We start from the raw sequence: 6,000 nt of genomic DNA, 5'->3' as shown, positions 1-6,000 counted from the left end.
TTAGGTCAGTACTTAATCATTTGGTTGTTGTGAATAAATAAATGACCAGAAACTACCTGGAGACCACAAGATGTTATCCTTGGAAAGACACAAAATGTAACTCAGCAGGACAGGCAACATCTCTGGAGAAAAGGAATGGGTGGCGTTTCGGGTGGAGACCCTTCTTCAGATCTGAAACGTCACCCATTGCTTCTCTGCCTGTCCCGCTGAGTTACTCCAGCAGTTTGTGTCTATCTTCGGTTTAAACCAGCATCTGCATTTCCTTCCTACACCTAGAGACCACAGGTGTCTCCACGTCTAAGTAAATTGTAATCCCAACTGCAACGAAACACGGAGAAAAGCATGGGGAAGAAAAGATTAATGCCTTTCATGCCAAGTCAGTCGAGCGGAGCGACTGTATTAATTCTGTAATTGATTACACAAGAACATTTTCCGGTGTTATACAGAAGAGGGAGGTCCTGTCACCTTAGCAGTGGATGACTGGGGAACACTGTTGTAGAACTCTTTCAGTAGCCATGAGGGAGTGGGGGCTCGGAAAGCGGAAGTCATTAAAGAGAAGCAGGGGCGGGTAGAGGTATCTTGGACCAGAGGGGATAGGATGGAGTCGAGGGACGTGGAAATTATTTCAGCCGGGCAGGAGCAGGCAGAATCAATGGGTCTGCCTGGGCAGTTCTGAGGAAAGGTCTCAATTCGAAACGTCACCCAATCCTTCTCTCCAGTGATGCTGCGTGTCCCGCTGAGTTACTCCAGCATTTTTGCGTCTATCCAAGGATAATATCCTATGGAAAAGACAGGCCGGGTAGAGGAGTAGGGTAGCACGTTGTGTCTATCTTTGGACAACACTGTTGATCCTCAAGCTTTTTATTTTTTATTTTTTTTAAATGAGTCTTTTGTCCGAAAGTCAATGTGGGCGCAGGTGGTCACTGTTTGTCTCGGCCGGGTGTGTCTCTGGTGATCCTGTTGCAATATCAGTGTGTTTGCTTGTGTGTGTGTGTGTGTGTGTGTGTGTGTGTGTTTGCATGTGTGTGTGTGCGTGTGTGTGCGTGTGTTTGCATGTGTGTGTGTGCGTGTGTGTGTTTGCATGTGTGTGTGCGTGTGTTTGCATGTGTGTGTGTGTGCGTGTGTGTGTTTGCATGTGTGTGTGTTTGCATGTGTGTGTGTGCGTGTGTGTGCGTGTGTGTTTGCATGTGTGTGTGTGTGCGTGTGTGTGTTTGCATGTGTGTGTGTGTGCGTGTGACGCTGCCAATGCAAGCTGCCCGGTTGAAGGGATGCCGGCACTGAGTGCTTTTAAACCACAGGCTGAAGGAACCTGTCGCCGCGCTGCGCTTCACCGCACCTCCAGTTGGCTGCCGCCGAGAATGGAGCCGGACAGGGAGCTCGGCGCAGGGCCGGTTCATCCACACAAACATACCAAAGCTGTGTGTGCAGCAGCAAAGGCAATTGAACAAAGCAAAGAGCGCGTTTGGTAGAAACATGAAACAGTTTGCCTGCTTTTTTTTGACTGGGTCAGGTGTGTCGACTGAGCCGTGGAGCACATTGCAAGGCGGGGTGGGGAAAGGTTACAGTTCTTAATTCTCACTCCAGCTCCCACGCCTTTTCCGCGTTCCCCGACTCCCGGGCTGGCTGTGAACTGCTGAGACACAGCCACCCAGCAGAGTGCAAATGTCAAACTAACTGCCTCCCATCTCCAAGGCAGCATCTCCCGGCTGGAGAGTCGAAATCCTTCAGGGATTTCGTTCTTGGAGGTCGGTATGTGGGTGTTTCCGTAAATCCAGCACTCAGTGGTGAAACTGAAGGTCTACAAACTTCCAGATTATTTTCCTGTTATTTTATGTAACATTCCCATTGTTTCATATCCTGCATTTTAAGCAGTATTGATCATGGTGTATGGCCAAAAAATAATGAGAAGAAACAAAAATAATTCTGTTTTTATAGAGGAAAATATCAGATATGTCCATGTTTTCTTGCCTTTTGAGACATTTTTTGAGCAGGATTTCATCAAATCCTTCGGCTAATTTATACCAGAAAGATTACATTATTTTTGCAATTAACTAACTACACAAGCCAAACTCTGATTATGCTTATGATTTTTTTAAATCATTATCACCCGATAAGATGGTTTTTCTGATGCCCCAAATTTTTGCAGCAGAACGCGAGGAGTGCCACTTTGGTCACATGGGAAATATATGATTTGAGAGCAGAGTAACCGTTTTTATAGTCATAGAGTGATACAGTGTGGAAACAAGCCCTTCGGCCCAACTTGCCCACACCGGGGGCAACATTGGCCCAGCTGCAGTTGCCTGCGCTTTTTCCATATCCCTCCAAATCTATCCTATCCATGTACCTGTCAAACTGTTTCTTCAACGATGGGATAGTCCGAGCCTCAACTACCTCCTCTGACAGCTTGTTCCATGTGAAAAAGTTACCCCTCGGATTCCTAATAAATCTTTTCCGCCTCACCTTGAACCTATGTCCCCTGGTCTTTGATTCTGGGCAAGCGATTCTGTGCATCTACCAGATCTATTCCTCTCATGATTTTATACACCTCTACAAGATCACCCCTCATCCTCCTGTGCTCCATGGAATAGAGACCCAGCCTCCTCAACCTCTCCCAATAGCTCACACCCTCTAGTCTGGGCAACACCCTCAGAACCCTTTCAAGCTTGACAATATCTTTCCTATAACACAGTGCCCAGAACTGAACACAATATTCTAGATGTGGTCTCACCAACATCTTATACAACCGCAACATAACCTCCCAACTTCTATACTCAATACTCTGACTGATGAAGGGCAAAGTGCCAAAAGCCTTTATTACCACCTTATCTGCCTGTGACTCGACCTTCGAGGAACCACGCACCTGTACTCCTAGATTCCTCTGCTCTACAACACTACCCAGAGGCCTACCATTTACTGTGTAGGTCCTGCCCTTGTTCGACATCCCAAATGCAACACTTCACACTTCTCTGTATTAAATTCCATCAACCATTCCTCCGCCCTCCTGACCAATCGATCCAGATTCTGCTGCAATCTTTCACAACCATCTTCACTATCTGTAAAACCACTAACTTTTGTACCATCAGCAAACTTGCTAATCTTGCCCTGTATGTTCTCATCCAAATCATTGATGTAGATGACAAACAGTAACGGACCCAGCACCGAACCCTGTGGCACACCACTAGTCACAGGCCTCCAGTCCGAGAAGCAACCTTCTACCGTCACCCTCTCCTTCCTGCCATGGAGCCAATTTGCTATCCATTCAGCTATCTCTCCTTGGATCACATTCGATCTAACCTTCCAGAGCAGCCTACCATGCGGAACCTTATCGAATGCCTTACTGAAATCCATGTGCACAACATCTACAGCTCTACCCTCATCGATTTTTGTCACGTCTTCAATAAAAATCAGAATTGAGAGACACAACCTCCCACGTGCAAAACCATGTTGACTATCCCTACTCAGACCTTGCCCATCCAAATGCCTGTATAACCTATCCCTCAGAATACTCTAGTAACTTTCCAACTACAGATGTTAACCTCACCGGCCTATAGTTCCCAGCATTTTCCCTGCAGCCCTTCTGGAAAAGAGGTACAACATTTGCCACCCTCCAGTCTTCCGGCACCTCTTGTAATAAGGATGACTCGTAAATTTCAACCAGGGCTCCAGCAATTTCCTCTCTAGTTTCCCGCAATGTCCTCAGATATATCTGATCAGGCCTTGGAGATTTGTCTACCTTGATACATGACAGTACCTTCAGTACTTCTTTGACAGTAACCCTGACTGCTCTCAAGACACTTCCATTGACTGCTCCAATTTCCTCCATCCTACTGTCTTTCTCCTCGGTAAATACAGAGGAGAAATACTCATTGAGGACCTTGCCCATCTCCTGTGGCTCCACAGAGGTGACCGCCTTGATTACTGAGAGGTCCCACTCTCTTTCTCATTACTCTTTTCCCCCTAATTCATTTATAAAATCTTTTGGGATTGTCCTTTATGCTACCCGCCAGAGCTATCTCCTGGACTCTTTTTGCCCTACTGATCTCCTTTTTCAGTTTACTCCTTAGTTCTCAAAACTTCTCCAGGGATCCACTTGATCCAGGCTGTGCCATGCATTATTTTTGGCCAACGCCTCAATTTCCCTCATCAGCCAAGCTTCCTTACACTTGCCAGCTTTGCCCTTCACTCTAACGGGGACATACATATCCTGAGCTTTCTTCAGCACACTTTTAAAAACATCCCACTTGGCCGATGTTCCTTTCCCCTCAAATAACCTGCTCCAGTCAACTTGAGCGAGACCTTCTTCATACCCACAAAGTTGGCCAAACCCCAGTTGAGCATTTTAACACATGGACCCTCTCCGTCCCTATCCATAACTATCTTAAACCTAATCGAACTGTGGTCACTGATTCCAAAAGACTCCTCCACACACACTTCATTAACTTGCCCTTCCCAATTTTCCCAATACTAGATCCAGCATTGCCCTCTCACGTGTGGGGGCCTCTACATACTGCTTAAGAAAAATCTCCTGAACACTTTTGAGGAATTGTACCCCATTCAAACCTTTCACACTATGATTTCCCCAATCTATATTGGGAAAGTTAAAATCCCCTATTACAACAACCTTATTTGACCTGCAGCTGCCTGCAATTTCCCGGCACATTTGTTCTTCTAATTCCCGTTGACTATTCAGGGGTCTGTAGTACACCCCCAACAAGGTGACCATCCCCATCTTGTTCCTCATCTCCACTCACTAGACAAACCATCCATGATGTCACCTCTGAACTCAGCCGTTACATCCTCCTTAACCAACAATGCAACCCAGTCTTTCTCCCCACCCGTCTCTCCCGAAGTCAAAGTCAAAGTAGCCTTTATTGTTATTCAGACCTTTCGGTCTGAACGAAATTTCGTTGCCTTGCAGTCACACGTATAATAAAACTGACAAAAACACACAAATTAACATCCACCACAGTGAGTTCACCAGGCACATCCTCACTGTGATGGAAAGCAAAAATCTTAAAGTCTTTGTCCCTTCCCTCCTTATTCTCCCTCTGCGCCGAGGCGATCCAGGCTTCGGATGTTGTGACCCCACCAGGTGATGGTAAGTCAGTCCCGCCATCTTGGAAAAGTTACTGTACCCCAGAACACTGAGCTGCCAGTCCTGCCCCTCCCTTAACCAGGTTTTTCAGTCATGGCTACAACGTCCCAGTCGCTCGTACCTATCCACGCCCTAAGCTCATATGCCTTAACCGTCAGGCCCCTTGCATTAAAATACATGCAGTTTAAACCAACCCTCCTTCCTCGCTCTCCGCCTTTCACCTGCCTATTCTGTCCACTAACCTTTCCCACACCACCCTCCATACCAACTTCCAGCCTCTCACTTGCCTCTGTATGCACGAGATCCCACTCCCCTGCCAATCTAGATAAACCCTCCTGTATAGCATTAGCAAACCTATCCGCTAGGATGTTGGTCCCCCTCCAGTTTACGTGCAACCCGTCCCTTTTGTACGGGTCACCCCTGCCTCAGAAGAGATCCCAATGATCCAGAAATCAAAATCCCTGCCCCATGCACCAACTCCTCAGCCACACATTTATTTCCCCCATCTTCCTATTCTTACCTTCACTTGCACGAGGTACTGGAAACAATCCTGAGATCACTACCCTGCAGGTCCTGCTTTCCAGTCTTCTACCCAATTCCGTAAACTCATGTTGAAGAACATCCGACCTATATCATTCATGCCAACTCCATGTTTACTTCTCCTTCTCGTTGTCACCCACCTTCACTCTTCCTGTATCCTCAGTGTGACAACGTCACTGTAGGTCCTGTCCAGGAAACTCTCGTTATCCCAGATGGTCCTGAGGTCATCCAGCTGCTGCTCCAGTTCCCCAACAGGTTCATTCAGGAGCTGCACCTGGACACAATTCCCACACTTTGCCTCACCAAGGCCCACACTTTGCCTCACCAAGGCCTCCACTTCCACTTCCACTTCCACTTCCACTTCC

The sequence above is a fragment of the Amblyraja radiata genome, chromosome 2 (genome assembly GCF_010909765.2).
Source record: "Amblyraja radiata isolate CabotCenter1 chromosome 2, sAmbRad1.1.pri, whole genome shotgun sequence".
NCBI classification, from domain to species: Eukaryota; Metazoa; Chordata; class Chondrichthyes; order Rajiformes; family Rajidae; genus Amblyraja; species Amblyraja radiata.
The sequence above is the reverse complement of the archived record's forward strand: the minus strand, read 5'-3'. Positions refer to the sequence as shown.